This window comes from Meles meles, chromosome 7, assembly GCF_922984935.1.
Source record: "Meles meles chromosome 7, mMelMel3.1 paternal haplotype, whole genome shotgun sequence".
In the NCBI taxonomy this organism is placed as follows: Eukaryota; Metazoa; Chordata; class Mammalia; order Carnivora; family Mustelidae; genus Meles; species Meles meles.
This window is the reverse complement of record NC_060072.1, coordinates 33,799,010-33,817,181: the sequence shown is the minus strand read 5'-3', so window position 1 is coordinate 33,817,181 and position 18,172 is coordinate 33,799,010. Positions and strand designations below refer to the sequence as shown.

Here is an 18,172-nt window from a genome sequence, read left to right as displayed (position 1 = left end):
AATGGATTAGCTGACTGTACGTGGCACATAGAAATACAAGAGTTCTTATGTTCTGGCCTGCGAGGCTGTGCCATCCTCAGTGGAATGATGTGAGGATGGTCCCTGAGCTTGGCTCAGTTTACACAGGCGCTCCCTGGCCTGTGTCCATGTGGAGACTTGACAGCTGACTATTAGGATTTTCAGGTGTGGTCCCCCCACCACAAACCCCTTTCCTTGGTCTCATTTCTTCTTTTCTCTCCTTGCATAAGCCTGGGCCGCCCTTAGGTTGGGTGGTTTGGCTCTGTTTTTATTGCTTTTATAATTTGTTGTATTTGGCATAATATTTATGCTCTGCTCCCATCTAGACTTAGCCTTTTGAGCTCCAAAATATACCCAACTCTTGCAAATGAGAAATTTACTCTCAAGATTATTGTCCTTGCTGTAAGTTTTAAAGGACTATTTTGGCTAGGTTTTTAAATATTCTTTTTATACACACATAGTAGGAACTAGGCATATTCTAATTTGGAAGCTTAGTTTTAATAGCAGAAGGGACTCATGGTATAAAACAGATAATGATAATAATAAAAGAATTAGAGGGATAAATTTCTTAATATATCAAAAATATCCTCCCACTATACATACAGGTATACCTTGGAAAACAAAATAGCAAAAACAAAACAAACAAGAAACCTGAGTAGCAATAATACAGTGAATTAGCTGTTGCTATTAATTATCACACTAATTGTTGATTTTTAAATAGTGTTAGTTATCATTTCACTCTCTTTTAAGTATAAGCTCTAGTAAACTGCAATGTAAGTTAAACACAAGGTGAAAAATGAATTGCAAGGTGATAATATTCAAAATGAGAATAATTTATACTATTTCTCATGTTTAAATAATGAAATAGAAATTTTTTAAAGATTTATTTATGAGAAAGAGGGAGGGAGAAAGTGTTGGGGGAGGGGCAGAGGGAGAGAGGTTTAAGCAGACTGCACCTTGAGCGGGAGACTGGTGTGGGACTCAATCTCAGGGCTCTGAGATCATGGCCCCAGCCAAATCCAAGAGTCGAATGCTTAACTGACTGCACCACCCAGGCGCCCCAGTAGAATTATTTATTTTAATTGTCTAAATAATTCCTGGTAACCCAATTTTTGCCAAGTTTGATCAGTTATACACAGAGCAGATATCACAATATTAAGACTGTAAATGGATGCAACAGATCAAAGAATGATTGCTTTAATGTTGCAGTGGGGTCCTGGGGCTCCTGATGAGCTGAGGGTTACCTCTTTAGTTGCTGGACTGAGAAAAGTCTAGGGTAGGAATTCCAGAGAAGCATAACCTGAGGCAAGGTGGTGAAGCAGTGGAAAGTAAACCCAGTGGGCTTGGCCTGGCAGCTACTCATTAATAGGCCAAACAAATGCCTCCTGGCTGATCATCAGTCTTGGTTATCAGCCTGGGACAGTATGAACTTTCTTCTCAGCCTCAGATGTGAACACTGCTTCATGTCTTCAGTTTTTCCTAAAATCAGATATATCAAGTTCAATCCCAACTCTTGGGCTAGGCAGTCATCTCAGTGTCATTGTGTAGGGGAAATGTACTCATGCACTCTCTGCCTTTTTCCCTTTCTTCTCCTACCACCTCCCTTGTCTCCTCTCTATAGAGCCTATATGATTGCTGTGCCATGGATGCAGCTGATCCCATCCAGAGATCCTACTATTTTCAATGCATAGCATTGAAATGAAGTTGTGATTCCTCCACTCTCTCCCTCATGTGGATTTTAGTTCACAGGCAGAGACATTCCCACCCTTCACCTCAAAGCCCAGCCACTTTCTTAAGCTTCTTCTGGTGGCATCCAGGTTTACTCCTCCAGCAGTGACTCTGTAACAAATTAGGATTTTTATTTACTAAAGGAAAAGCTTTTGTGTTACCTAGTATTTGGATTTTTGAAGGACTTAATACTGATAGATAGAGGGAAAGGAGATTCTTTGAGTTTGTGGAAAGGAAAAACACATGAAAAATGGTACTTCTCATCTTTATAATTCCCCTAAGTACATAATAACTCATCCTAGTCACTAAATCCTTCATCATCAAGATCAAGGATTGTATTTTATTTATATATTCTCATTGAGTATTCCCTCAGACAGGTGGCGTTCAGTAAATAATTGTTGAATTAATTAGAGAAGCATTCTTATCCTCTAACTCCTAACTGGTTTATTTCTTGCCAATTGTGAGCAATTATTTTCATTTGAATCAGCTACTAATTTTTAAAAGCAAGCATTAAATTGTTTCTTTGGAGGTTTGTTTGATAAAAGGGAGTTGGTAATTCTGAATCATTAGCATTAATATTAAAACCTTTTGTTAACGGTACGTTCACTTAACCGCTGAACTGAGTTTAAATGACTCAGTTTCTCACAGTCAAAAATATGTCTAAAAACAACCTATAAATAAATAGGCACTGTAATTACTACTGGAGTCCTTCTGGTATAATTAGATAACAGTAAAATGAATAAGTTACTGTCAGATGGTTTATTTGTCTTTTCCCCACCTTGATTGTCCTTGTTATGTACCAAATCGAAAACTAAGCAAGGAAAACTAAAATTTAAAAGATAAGTAATTAGGGGGCACTTGGGTGGCACAGTCAGTGAAGTGTGGGATTCTTGTTTTCAGCCCAGGCTCTGATCTTAGGATCATTATCTCGAGTCCGGCATGGAGCTCCTCATTGAGCTCAAAGTCTACTTGAGATTTTCTCTCCCTCTTTCTCTGCCCCTCCCTCTTGAGTGCTTCTCTCTCTCTCAAATAAATAAATAAATCTTTTTTAAAAAGGCAGAATTAGTTCAATTCACTCAAGCATTATATATTCTACCATTAATAACTTGTAATATGTAGTCATTTATTGTCATTAATTTGATGAAGTAATTGAGAGTTTTTTAAAGATTTTATCCATTTATTTGAGAGAGTGCGAGGATGAGTGGAAGCAGGCAAGAGAGAGAAGGAGAAGCAGACTCCCCACTGAGTAGGAGCCCAACGATGGGCTCAATCCCAGGACCTCTGATCATGATTTGAGCCAATGGCAGCCACTTAAACAACTGAGCCACACAGATACTCTGAAGTATTCGAGTTATTTTTAAAGTAAACTCTATATCTCGTATGGTATATGAATTCATGACCCCCGAGATCAAGTGTCACATGCTGTACTGACTGAGTCAGTTAGGTATCCCTTGAGGTTTTACTCTAATACCCACCCCTTTCCACATATGATAGCCTAAGTAGGGTTATGGTGTTTATAATCAGTCTTAACTAACACAAAGGGAATAACAAAGAGGGTTTGTAGGTACAGATATGGATTTTTGAGTTTTCTTTAATGGAAATTAAAGGAACAACTAAGGGAAATGCTAAGTGTTTGAGAGGTTCATGGGATTTCTCTAGGATGTGCAAAGTCATGGTAGTCTGAGACTAGAAAAGGCAACTCTGTTATCCCGAGAGAATTGAGAAAGAGCCTGGGATATGTTAGACCAGCACTGTCCTGTAGAAATAGAATTCAAACCAACTAAAATTTTTAAACATTTCTGTAGTGACATTTAAAAAAAGTAAAAAAGAAGCAAGTGAACTCAATTTTAATAATTTTTAACTAACATGTCAAAAATAGCATCACTTCTATATGTACTCAACATAAAATTATTAGTAAGATATTTCATATTATTTTTATGCTAAATCTTTGAATGTGGAGTTTATCTTTCACTTATAGACATCAAGACACTAAGTTTCTATCATTACTAAGATATTTCATATTATTTTCATACTAAATCTTTGAATGTGGAGTTATATCTTTCACTTATAGACCACATTGAGACACTAAGTTTCTATCAGGAATATATGTTCTGCATGCAGATGTCATAAAATTTAGAGTTAAACAAATTGGATTTACACACTTATGTTGTTCTAAACAGTTTTCTAGTAACTGAATTGGATATAGGCGTTTTAATTTTTATTTTAATTAACTAAAAGTAAAATTTCAGTTTCTTGTCACACTTGTTGTGCTTTAAGAGGTGAATAGACACATGTGGCTATTGTTTCCTAAACGAATTAGTACAGCTCTAGACTGAGAAGTTTGAAGTCACAAAGGCAGCCTTAGAAAAAGAAACATTATGAAATGCTAGGCAGATAAGTCTGGCAAGGGGTTTATCAATCTTATTAATTCTTTCAAAGAACCAGTTCCTAGTTTACCCCTGGCCAGACTTATCAAACAGAAAAAGAGAAAGGAGCCAAATAAATAAAATCATGAATGAAAGAGGAGACATCACAACCAGCACCAAAGAAATACAATTGTAAGAACATATTATAAGCAACTATATGCCAACAAACTAGACAAGCTAGAAGAAATGGATGCATTCCTAGAGATGTATAAACTACCAAAACTAAACCAGGAAGAAATAGAAAACCTGAACAGACTCATAACCAACAAGGAAATTGAAACAGTAATCAAAAATCACCCAAGAAACAAGAAACCAGGGCCAGGGTAGCTTCCCAGAAGAATTCTACCAAACATGTAAAGAAGAATTAATATCTATTCTTCTGAAACTGTTCCAAAAAATAGAAATGGAAGGAAAACTTTCAAGCTCATTTTATGAGGCCAGCATTACCTTGATACCAAAACCAGACAAAGACCCTATCAAAAAGCAGAATTATGGACCAATATCCCTGATGAACATGGATGCAAAAATTCTCACCAAAATAATAGCTAATAAGAGCCAATGGTACATTAAAAGGATTATTCTCCATGACCAAGTGGGATTTATCTTGGACTGCAAGGTTGGTTCAACGTCTGCAAATGAATCAGTGTGATACATTACATTAATAAAAGAAAGAACAAGAACCATATGAAACTCTCAATAGATGCAGAAAAACCATTTGACAAACTATAGCATCCTTTCTTGATTGAAACTCTTCACAGTATAGGGAGAGAGGGTACACATCTCAATACCATCAAAACTGTCTATGAAAACCCCACAACAAATATCATTCTTAATGGGGGAAAAATGAGGGCTTTTCCCCTAAGGCCAGGAACACTGCAGGACTATTACCATTGCTATTCAACATAGTACTAGAAGTCCTAGTCTCAGCAATCAGACAACAAAAAGAAATAAAGGGCATCTGATTTGGCAAGAAGAAGTCAAACTCTCACTCTTTGCAGATTATATATTACTCTATGTGCAAAATCCAAAAGACTCCACCTCAAAACTTCTAGAACTCAAACAGGAACTCTGTAAAGTGTCAGGATATAAAATCAATGCACAGAAATAAGTTGCATTTCTGTACACCAAAAACAAGATAGAAGAAAGAGAAATTAAAGAGTTGATCCCACTATAATTGCACCCAAAACCATAAGATATCTAGGAATAAATCTAACCAAAGAGTCAAAGAATCTGTACTCAGAAAACTACAGAGTACTCGTGAAAGAAATTGAGGAAGACACAAAGAAATGGAAAAATGTTCCATGCTCATGGATTGGAAGAACAAATATTGTGAAAATGTCTATGCTACTTAAAGCAGTCTACACATTTAATGCAATCCCTATCAAAATATCATCAACTTTTTTCACAGAAATGGAACAAGTAATCCTAAAATTTGTATGGAACCAGAAAAGACCCTAAATAACCCGGGGAATATTGAAAAAGAAAAGCAAAGCTGGTGGCATCACAATTCCGGATTTCAAACTCTATAACAAAGCTGTAATCATCAAGACAGTATGGTACTGGCACAAAAACAGACACATAGGTCAATAGAACAGAATAGAGAGCCCAGAAATGGATCTTCAACTCTATGGCCAACTAATTTTTGACAAAGCAGTAAAGAATGTCTAATGGAAAAAAGACAGTCTCTTTAACAAATGGTGTTGGGAAAATTGGACAGCCACAAGCAGAAGAATGAAGCTGGACCATTTTCTTATACCACACACAATAATGGACTCAAAATGGATGAAAAACCTCAATGTGAGACAGAAATCCATCAAAATCCTTGAGGGGAACCCAGGCAGCAACCTCTTCGACCTTAGCCACAGCAACTTCTTCCTAGATACATCGCCAAAGCAAGGGAAGTGAGGGTAAAAATAAACTATCAAGACTTCATCAAGATTAAAAGCTTTTGCACAGCAAAAGAGACAGTCAACAAAACTAAAAGACAACTGACAGAATGGGAGAAGATATTTGCAAATGACATATCACATAAAGGGCTAGTATCCAAAATCTATAAAGAACTTATCAAACTCAACACCCAAAGAACAAACAATCCAATCAAGAAATGGGCAGAAGGCATGAACAGATATTTCTGCAAAGAAGATATCCAAATGACCAACAGACACATGAAAAAATGCTCAACATCACTCGGCATCAGGGAAATATAAATCAAAACTACAATGGGGTACCACCTCACACCAGTCAGAATGGCTAAATTTAACAAATCAGGAAATGAAAAATGTTGGCAAGGATGGGAAGAAAGGGGAACCCTCCTATACTGTTGGTGGGAATGCAGGCTGGTGCAGCCACTCTGGGAAACAGTATGGAGGTTACTCAAAAAGTTGAAAATAGAGCTACCCTATGACCCAGCAATTGTACTACAGGGTATTATCCCCAAAGATACAAATGTAGTGGTCCAAAGGGGCATGGCACCCCAATGTTTTTAGCAGCAATGTCCACAATAGCCAAACTATGGAAAAAGCCTAGATGTCCATCGACAGATGAATGAATAAAGAAGATGTGGTATATACATATGCAATGTAATATTATTCAGCCATCAAAAATGAAATCTTGCCTTTTACCACAACATGGATGGAACTAGAGGTTATTATGCTAAGTTAAATAGGTCAATCAGAGAAAGACAATTTTCATATGATCTTGCTGATATGTGGAATTTGAGAAACAAGTCAGAGGATCGTGGAGGAAGAGAGGAAAAATGAAACAGGTTGAAACCAGAGAGGGAGACAAACCACAAGAGACTCTTAATCTCAGGAAACAAACTGAGGATTTCTGGAGTGGATGGGGGTAGGAGCGAAGGGTGGCTGGTAATGGACATTGGGAAGAGTATGTGCTTTGGTAAGCATTGTGAATTGTGTAAGACTGATAAATCAGAGACCTGTACCCCTGAAACAAATTATACATTCTATGTTAATAACAAGGAAAAGAAAAGGAAGAAAAGCTAGGTAGATATGGAAAAGAGCAGGGTGTGTAAAATTTACAAGTTAGATAATCAGATGTTGAGTAATCCAATGTTGACTCAGTTAAAGTTCACTTGCACAATATTCAGCCCTTTCCAGTTACAGTGATAGTCATATCAAGAAGAGTATGATTTGAAGCAAGTTTTCAAATCTTTTAAAAAAAATTCTACTGTAAGGGGCACCAGGATGGTTCAGTCAGTTAAGCCTTGACTTTTGATCTCAGGTCAGGTTTTGATCTCAGGGTCCCGAGTTCAAGCCCTGCTTTGGGATCCACACTGGGCATGGAGAATACATTAAAAAATTTAAAAAATAATAAAAAAAAATTCTAGTGTTATAATAATGGAGACAATCTTAGAAAAACACATTTTTTTTAGTTAAAACTTCAGTGTGAAACCTAACAAACCAAACATACCAATCATATATAAGGTATATTTTATATAAGCTCTTAATTTAAAGTGCTTCATCTGATCATTTGTGAATCCAATGTTATTTCCTGAACCAAGCTAAGGGAGAAAGGCAGTTTGCCTATTTGACTTTGCAGGTGAATTTTAGTCCCAGTGGACTGAATGCATACATGACACACTTGTAATTATTCACCAATTACTTCCACGCCTTATATGAATAGAATAAAATGTCACAGCTACTTTTTGTCTTTAGAAAATAAGATTGCTAAATCTTCAATCTGTGCCAAAGTGAATGTGTTCACACACCTCAATTATTGCTCATCATTGAATATACCATATGCCACCTACCTTAATTCCACAAATAAATGAATAAAGGTAATATGATTTTAGAATTCCATTGTAAATTAATTTTTCAACAGTTATATATCTGGAGCACTGTGGTTGCACACTCATCTGTAGGTAGAACACTCATAGAAATAGGTAGTCTTAAGGAGTTTATCTTCTTTTTGGCTCTTTTACCTAAAAGGTTTAATAAGAATAAAAAAAAGAATATTTATTCAGGGCTTGCTATAGCAAGAGAGACAGCATCATCACTTGCGCAGAGACTTAAAGGCGGACAGAGAAGTGGGGAAAGTTTTAGAAAAAAGAGAAGGCTTCAGATGTGGCTTGATTAGTCCGTTGGCAAGGGGAAACTGCAAGTGAGCTCACTGGAAGCTGAAAATCCTATGTGATTATTTGCAGGTGCACATTTGGCTTTCTCTGGTTGATCTTTAAATTAGAAGCTGGGATAAAAATTAGGGAAGTTGTCAGTTGTTAGTCAAGTGCTGTCCATTTGGGGCCAATTGTTATAGGGAGTACTGTTTAGTTGCCTAGGTTGCTACTAGTCATTGATGGTCTGAATTTCTACAAGTCTGATTTATAGATATCAGGCTGGCTTCTGGAGCTGTTCCTATAGAGAGTGGGTTGGTTTCCTGGGCTTGTTGCTGCAGATTGTGGGTCAGAATTCTATTTTTATATATGGTTTGGCCATTCTCCATTTGCGTATTCAGTCTCTTAATAACCAAGAAAAATAATAACTCACTGTGACACTTTCAACATTAATCAAGCTGGAGATTTTTTAAAAAATTAATGGTGTTGTTTTTCTTCTTACACTAGTTAGATTTGCATCTATCCTTCTTTTGTTACTCTTTTATGCAGGGGTTATATGAACTTCTGGATCCTTGTTAAGTTGTTTTGTTTTGTTTTGTTTTTTAAAAGAAGAAAATATCTGCTCGAATATAGTTTTCTAAATTTATCAATCCTAGATAGATATTTGTGTGTTTTTTATTTGAGACCAAGAAAGGAATTCAAAAGTAGGATAAACTGCTTAAATAGAAGTGCAGTCAAAACGCTTGGTGAAGACATTGAGTGACAGTGATGTTTCCAAATTTAGTTCCTAATTTTCTTTTTGTCATAAATGAAGAAACACTATCGTAAAATTTTCTTTCTTTTTAAAAGTCTGATTATTGTGGGGCACATATGCGGCTCAGTTGATTAAGCGACTGCCTTTGGCTCGGTTCATGATCTTAATGTCCTGAGATCAGCCTGTGTTGGACTCCCTGCTCAGCGGGGAGTCTGATTCTCCCTCTCTCTCTGCCCCCTCCCTGTTTGCGCTTGTTCTCTCTCAAATAAATAAATAAAAGAATAAATTAAAAATAAATAAATAAGTAATAAAAGTATTATTATTTCAATGGTGTAATCCTGAGGAGATAAAAATTTTACTTGAAATATTAAAAATTTAAGTAAAACATAGTCTTCCACTTTTGTCATCTAAGCATGATTAAACAAAGGGAGGAGATGACACAAAGAATGAAGCGTGTGTACTTCAGTCAGCTGAATAAAAATTTTGCTTCTTTCTGGATTATTTCCGTCAGAATCACAGATTTCTAAGGTGAGAGATTTATTTATTTGTTTGTTTGTTTAAATAGTTTGAAGTTAATGAATATTAAGTACTACAAATTTGGTGGTTTAAAACAACAGAAATTTATTTTCTCATGGTTCTGCAGTCTGGAAGTCTGAAATGGCCATGTATACAATGCCATGCTTCCTGTGAAGGGTCTAGGGAAGAATATTTTCTTGCCTTTTCTAGTTTCTGGTGGTTGTCAGCCATTTTTAGCATTCTTTTGTTGGTGGCACCATGATTACAATCTTTGTCTCAGACTTTGCATGAGCTTTCCCCCTGTGTTCGTATATGTCTGTGTACCCCAAATTTCCTCTTTTTGCAAAGACACTGGTTTTTGGATTAGGGTCTGTCCTAATTCAGGATGACTTCTTGATTACATCTGTAAATATCCTATTCCTAAATAAGGTCACATTCACAGGTACAGGGAGTTAGGACGGCAGCATATCTTTTTTGGGTTACAGAATTCAACCCACACCATTGTCTCAGGTGTTAGCATCTGCTAATACCAGATTTTCCTAACAAGAGCTTTATCCTTTCAGTTTAAAACTTTCATTCTGATCAATGTTCTGGTATTTATAAAATTTTCAGCATGAAAGACTCCTAGAATATATAGGTAGATAACCATATCATTTTTTGCTACCTTTATCAAATGCCAGGCACTGGTCTAAACACATTATATATATATATATATATTATTCCTTTAATTTTTACAAAGACTTTGACTGTTCAGTACTGTTATTACCCCCATATAGGAGGTAACTGTTATGAACCAAACTACATCAATTTGATTGTTCATAATTATTAAATTGTTTTAGGTAGTTATAATTAAATATCATTGAGAGTCAACTTTGATGCAGGTGGCATGAATTATAATGAACTCAAGTCTCCAAGTGAATTTTGTCTCATAGTTTACAACAAATAGGTACAAAAATAGTCATACCACCTGTTATGTATGCTTGATGAAATCTCAGCTCTCTATTCTTTGAAGCACTCTGACAGCACATATTATGAAAGTTTCATCCAAGGCCAAAGCAGCCATATTGCAGGCAGAGTAGCAGAAATCAACTAATCTCCCAGTTGGAATCAAAGAGAAAATCCTCTATGAAGTATTTTAACATAAGGGCAGCAGTCTTCCCAATCTGGATCATTCTGGTGGGTACAGAGTAGTGGATATGTTACATTCTTTTATCTGTTCATGCAAGGATATATGTTCCTACAGAAGATTTCTACACAGTCTACGTATCTTGAATGTTATTCATTCCACCAAAGAAACTCACTTCTAATACTAATTATTCTTCTGGTGTTGACAAAAAACAAAAGAAAAACAACACACAGTATACTTCAAGCACTTATAAGAAACTTGGCCAATTATACAAAAAATTATAGTGACAGATTTGAACTATCAAGCCTATTGCTGAAATCAATATTTGATGATTATGGAAGAATAACTTTTGAATATAGCTTTATTTGTAATAGTCTCAAACCAGAAGAAGGATAAAACCATATACAAAATGCCCATCAACAGGTGAATAAACAATGTAAGTTAAGATATATCCATACAATGGAATACACTAAGCTCTAAAAAGAAAACAAACTACTGATGCACCCAAAAACTGGACAAATATCAAGTTCATTATATTGGGTGAAAAAAAAAAAAGTCAGGCAAGGGGTGCCTGGGTGGCTCAGGTCATGATCTCAGGGTCCTGGGATCGAGCCCCCACATCGAGCTCTCTGCTCAGTGGGGAGCCTACCTCTCCCTCCCCCTCTGCCTGCCTCTCTGCCTACTTGTGATCTCTAAAAAGAGGCCATATACATTTGCATAAAATTCTGGTAAGTGCAAAGTAATGGAGAGTAACAAAGAGCAGATAAATGATTGCCTATAGTCACAAAAGTTACGTTGAATAGGTACATTTTATGTAAATGAGACCTCAATAAGTTGTTAAAGAAAATAGTCCTGAAGTGTTCTCTCTAAATTTGAGAAGAGATCAACTAGAGGAAACCAAGGAAAGTTTGTTAGTCCTCTAGGGCTACAAAATCCCACAGACTGGGTAGCTTCAGCAACAGAGTGCATTCTCTCATATTTCTGGAGGCTAGAAGTCCTCCAAAATCAAGGTGTCCTCATGTTTGGTTTCTTCTGAGGCCTCTCTCCTTGGCTTGCAGTGGCTGACTTTTCTGTCTTCATCCCATTGTCTCTTCGTCTGTGTTGTCTGTGTTCTGATCTCCTCTCCTTATAAGGACACAGATATTTTGGATTAGGTCCTACCCTAATGACCTCATTGTAATTTAATCACATCTTTAAAGACCCTATTTCCAGAAAGTCCTATTCTGAGGTATTGGTGTTTAGGGCTTTAACATGAATTTTGGAGATGATTCAATTCATAACAGAGATAATAACTCATGTTTTCTGCTCCCTCCCTATTCTTCTCTCATAAAGAAAGCTCTGAAAGAATGATCCTCAAACATCAACCTGAACACCACACAATAAATATTTCTGAACTTCTAATAATGCCAACCATGTTCACTTTGGAATTAGATGATCAAGTTGTCATCAATAATCATATGTCACATTGAAATACCTGAATCTATATACCTTATAAATCATACTCCACTACACATGCCAAAGTCATTGGATTGGACTGACTTATAAATGTTTACCTTCACAGTTTCCCAGCATAGCAACTTATCAAACTGATCAAATAATATATCCCTCCAGGGAATTTCCTCTTCTAATCTGCCTCCTCACTCAAATATTTCAGCTAATTTATGCATATTTGCCAGTGCCTTGTGTTTAGTCCTATTCTACTTCATGTGCAACCAGGACATTACTCATCTGGTGTTTCCCTGAGTTTTATAATCTTCTCCTTTCCAATATGCAACATGAAAGTCTTTTGAACTCCCTTTCAGAGTTTCCTTTGCTGAGTCTTCCTGCTGCCCTCTGATTCCCACTCTTCTCAAGGGAGAAAATGTTCTTGGCTCCTCCTTGTAGAAGAGGATAATCAGTAGAAAATCCTTTATTAAGCCACTGTCATTTCTACCGGTGAGAACACTTAATAACTGCGGGGGTACAATGACACAAAAGCTTTTGGACACTCAGTCTCTCCCTGAAACTGTGCCCTAAGATAAAGTCTGTGAGTCATTTCATGTTCAGTGCATGGCAGCCTGTCACTTGCCTGACTGATGTATGTCAAGCTGTATTAAAGCCAGAATTCTCGGAGTCATTTATAGGAACATCCCAGCATGTGTTCCAGGACCGAGTCTTTTCTAAAATATTTCAATGCCTTAGATAAAGAACAGAAAAGAAGATAATGGATTAGGAGAGGTAAAATAAGACCCATGAATTCTTCTTCCCAGGGATCAAGATCGCAGAATGAAGCTGTTATTCACTGCCTTGCCATTTACTGCCTCAACAAGTTTTATGCCTCAGTTTCTTCACATGAGGTGTTAACATTCCTGAAACAGTATGTCATACAGAGCTAATGTTGGTAATGACCTTGAACATATGAAAGTTTATTATAAATTTTCTGTGCATTCCACACACTAGTGAAAATAATAATTATATTCTTCATGAATGCCATACAAAATCTCCAAAAGAATTGCAATTCTTATAGCCAGAAATTACCAGAGGCAATTTCAGCCTGAAGAAAGATAAGTAAATTAAGCTAGAAGACAGGGGCTGAAATGTGTTTTGTTTGTTTGTTTTGATTTGTTTCGTTTTAATTTTATCTGTGAAATTTAGCTACCCTAATATCTGTGAAATTTAGCTACCCTATCTACCTTTTTACAATTCCCCAAATTTTCATAAAATAATTTTGAGCAGATAAGAAAAATTTTATAGATAATATTTTTATGTAACAATATAGAAAATAATTCCCTGGATGGCATTTCCAGACAATCCTATATCAAGAATTTTTTTAGCCATAATCTCTATTTTTTTTTCCCCTTCAGATATCTCAAATCGTATGAGGACCAGAGCAATAAAACTTAACAGAAATAATTTCAGGTAATTCAGTTAATTCACTCCTAGAAGCCCAAAACACCCAAACATCCCCTGTTCCCAGATTTTATTATTCTTGTTATGATATCTTTGAGCCTCTATTTTCATATTCACAAGAAAGATGCTAACATCAAAATATATCCAAAGTTGTTCAAAATTGCAAATTGATAACACATTGCAATACCATATTATTATGATTGAATTGAACTGAAGTCTGTATACTGTTTCACTGATTTATATAGCCTGACGTCAGGGTAAAGTCCCAGTTCTGAAAATAACTGCTCATCTATAGAAATAATAATATAAAGCCTAACTAAATATGCCAGCTCTGCCATATTTATAAAAGATTAATATGATTAAAAGACTGTAGTGATAAACACATTCCCAAGAATGTATAACTTTTAAACATTAGCAGTCAAATATGTGATAGGATTTTTTTCTTACGAAGTTTTTTCTTATAAACCTAGTTTCAAGTTCTAAATAAACCTTGGAGGTAGAGATCAGCAAATAAGTTTTAAAGAACACTCCAAAAATTTTGTTAGGCTTCTTGGTAATTTCAGGACATTTGTATGGTCTATTCAAACTCCTACCCTCCTGGAATATTTCATACCCTTACTTTTTACTTAAATTTAAAATACTTCTTGCCTCATTCTGTGTTGATGACATTGATTCCTTTTCCAATTAGGAGATGGAAGGAATCTGGAGAGTGGGGTTTTATACTCCAGCATCTACTACGCTGAATCCATCTGCTTGTATTGACTCAACTCCTTATAACCAATGGACAAAGAAAGAGCCTATCTTGTTCATGGTTAGCCTTTCTCATCCACCTAAGGACATTGCTTCAGTAATTTCTCCCTCTCCCTCACTATCAATTCTCTCCCCTCCACTGGGTCATACTTATCAAAGCACAAACATATTGTAGTATATCCACCTACAGTAAATAAAAAAAATAAAAATAATCTGGTTTACTCTACCTTCCTTTTGACCTCCTATCGCATTTCTTTCATCGCCTTTACAGCAAAACTCTTCAGCAGTGTTGCCTTTTTGCCTTCTCCCCTTCTACTCCTTTGATGTTTTCTTTAATTCACTATAATCAGATCTTCATTCCCATTATGCCTTCAAAATTGCTTTTGACATCACCTGGCATACTCATTCATTCAATAATGCAGCCAACAAAGATTTTGAGCACTTACTATGTGTCACATGTATTCTGAGGCAATGAGTGGAGAGCCTCAGGATCACATTTTTCTTCCTTCTACCTTAGGAATAAAATTTTTAATTCTCCATGAGGATATAGCTGGATGTATCTTGGTATAGTTTCAACAAAATTACACAGGTGAGCAAATTTCATGCTCCCTCAACATCCTGTTCATCAGAGATGGGAAGCATAACCACTCCAAAACAGACCTGAGGGAGTACACTCAGTTGTGGGGCACTGCCTTGACCTGCGTCCACAGTCACACCCTAAATCTCTGTAAATTACACACACATCAAACATATAAAGAATCTTAATGCAGATTTCTTTTAATCAACTTTATCTCCACACTTTCCTGGACTCCAAGACTACATGTTAAATGCTAAGTGCCTTCTAGACATTGAGTGTCATATGTTATATGACATTTCCCCCCAGTTCTTCTTTCAAGCACCATGACTATATACAACTCAGATTCCCTGATGATTATGACTTCCCTTCTTTTAATGATCTTCAATTACTTTTCTTGAAAATTCTTATCAAAAACTTTTCAGTGGCTAGTCTAAACAAAGGAAGCAATTTGATAATTCCTTTGTGCACCAAGATGCTGCTTCAGAAAGGTATTTATGGTCTTTTTCCAGGACAGACTTTCTTGAGGAATTTGCAAGGTAGAAGATTGAGAGCTGTCTTCCCTTCTGCTTATCATACAGATAGATTTCTCCCAAATACAGTTTTTAAAATAGAAATCCACTGTTTAATCTTTGGTAACAAGTAATTTGGGTCCTAAATCTCAGAATTTTTTTTTAAAGCTTTTATTTATTTATTTATTTTGCCAGGAAGAGAGAGAGCACAAGCAGAGGGAGCTGCAGAGGGAGAGGGAGAAGCAGGCTCCCCACTGATCAGGGAGTCTGATGAAGAGTTCAATCCCAGGACCTTCAGATCATGAGCCAAAAGCAGACATTTAACTGACTGAGCCACCTGGGTGCCCCTCTCAGATCTTTTATATGATAAACCATAATGATCACTTTTGTATGCTTGCTGCAGTTGATATCGCTTTGTAGTTTCAGTGACAGGTGTGATCTGACCTAAGAAAGGCATTGTCTTTGACTGTAGTCTGGTCAGGTCAACTGGGTAAGAATAACCTTTCCATCCAGACACCTCAAAGCCTGGGCTGAAGAGCATACTCTTTTTAAAGATTCCAAATTTAAACCACTTAGTTGGCCAACTGGTTGTCTGTAGCTATTAAGAAAAAAAGTGAAAGGTGCTCAGGAAAAATAATAATGAAACTATCAATATAACATTCAATAAGATGTTACATGAAAAAAATCACAAAGGATTGCTTTGATTAGAGTTATGAATTCAACAAAAAAAATAACAAAACTACAATCACTGAGTTCCTTCTATTGTATAACTTCAGAGCCTTATAACCAACAATAACAATGCATTTTCCAGTGAGGTATTTATCTCCAGGCTGGTTGCCTATAGGTAGTGTTATCGGTGCTTTTCAGTCCTAGTTCTTTTTTAACTCCTTCAAATGGAAAAAAAAGTCAAGCATTTGATATAAAGCAACCTTTAGAAACATTTAAAACGAGTTTTCTCCTCTGCAAAGTAGTAAAAGATTTGAATCTTCCTAGCATACCTCTCACAGTTTATGCTGGCAACAACGCAATTTCAAAGAGCAGATGGTTACTAGCATATCACAGATAAGTGGAGAAAAAAAGCTAGCCATACACTAACTGGGATTGCAGCTCTGGGAAAACTTGTAAATTTCAACAAAGCCTATAGAGATTGAATGTTTATGAGCAAGGAGGAAAGAAAGAGTGAACGGGAGGCAAAAACTTAAATACAAAAAAAAAAAAAAAGGAAAGGTTAATATGGCAGGTGGACTTGGCTTGTTATTCTTCTCTGAGGAGAGAATAAATGGATTTGATAATTTTGTTGTTGTATAATGTGTACACCATGAGAAGAATGCAGCATGGACACAGAGTTCTGTAATGAGGCAGGGAGAGACTCATCTTGTGTTCACCGCTGAGAATATCTTAACATTTCATTCACTGGATGGCTCTCCTCTGCATACACAATCAAGTCTGTAGTCCCCGGCTTAGCTTTCCTTTCTTCTCTGCTGATCCTAGTGGGTTGTTTTTTTCTCATCCCATCATTAACCTATACCCATTACACAAACTTATTAATAAATATATCACCTCTGTAGTGTGTGGCTAATGCTATAATTGGCTCACAGCTTTCACCGAACATCCTCATATGCGAGTAAGATTTGAAACACATTATAAAAGCTGTAGAGTTTGTTATATTTCAGAGCAGTTCCAGAGCTCATTTGATATCTGACACCTACTTTGATATTTAATCTGCATGTTTCCTCATCTGCAAACAAGGATAATTATAGGACCCACTGCAAAGTTCGTGGTGAATATTCCAGGAGTAAACAAGTCCTGGAAAGAGCAAGCACCTGTTGGTTACTTGGTGTTAACGCTCGGTATTACGGTGGTAATAACACCACCGTATGTGGGGATAACACTAAAGACCACTATGGAGACTTTTCATTCTTAGAGACTTATTTCCTTTCTGCTACCCTCCCAGTGTAGCAAATAATTTTTAAAAATAAGTACAGCTAGCATTTAGGGTTTATCATGTGCCAGGCTCTATTCTGAATGCTTTGTAAGTATTCGCACCTTTCCTTCTCCCCGAGGCTAAGGTGAAGATACGGACCCTGATAGTATTCCCATTTTACATGTGAGGAAACGAAGGCACAGAGAAGTGAAAACAATTGTCCTGGAACAGCACAGTTAAAAACTAGAGGAGCTCAGCCTCAGACCCAGGCTGTCTGGCTCCAGGGTCCACACCCTTCACTTCTCCACATAGATCGCTGTGCTTATTCCACGTTACCCACTCTCTATGTCTCGGCACTTCATTCCGTCCCTAACTCAGCTGGCTTCTTACCTGATCTTTGACTTGATGACTTGGCATATGCTCTTGTCTTATAATTCTCTCCTTCCTTTCAAGTATCTTCCACCTCTCCCACTTCACCGACTTTTCAGCAGCTTTCCAAACAACCAGGATTCATTTGCATTTAAAATAAATAAACTCGGTGCTTTCATTAATGTCATCGTGTCTTGGCATATTTAGCTTCTCCCTTTTCTGTTTATACTGAACTTCCCGAAGACAAGGATCATGCCAGCTGTCAGCGATGGTAAGCACATTCTGTTTGTCCCTTCCTTGTCTACTGTCACCACTCCAATGGAATTGCTTTTTGGAAGTCACTGTGATCGAGGGAAATCTAAAGGCCTCTCTTGGTTCTTTCCTGCATGACCTTTGGAAAGACAGTCCATAAAAGCACCTATTCTGGGGAATGAGTAAATGAGGATAAACACTAGGGGAAACAGTATAAAGGACTTCCTTAAAAACATCTGTGTTCTTTGTTTTACTTCTGTTTATT

The 18,172-nt window shown here is 36.6% G+C and overlaps 1 long non-coding RNA gene across 1 annotated transcript in view; it reads right to left on the bottom strand.

Moving 5' to 3' along the window:
- The window catches only part of LOC123947611, a 35,851-nt gene extending 17,929 nt beyond the window's left edge, over positions 1–17,922 (bottom strand). Inside the window, exons 1-2 of the long non-coding RNA XR_006819772.1 lie at positions 17,677–17,922; positions 7,942–8,112 (exon numbers count right to left, since the gene is read on the bottom strand). This is a non-coding gene — a long non-coding RNA (uncharacterized LOC123947611). The remainder of the gene's footprint in view (positions 1–7,941; positions 8,113–17,676) is intronic.
- Positions 17,923–18,172: the final 250 nt, after the last annotated feature.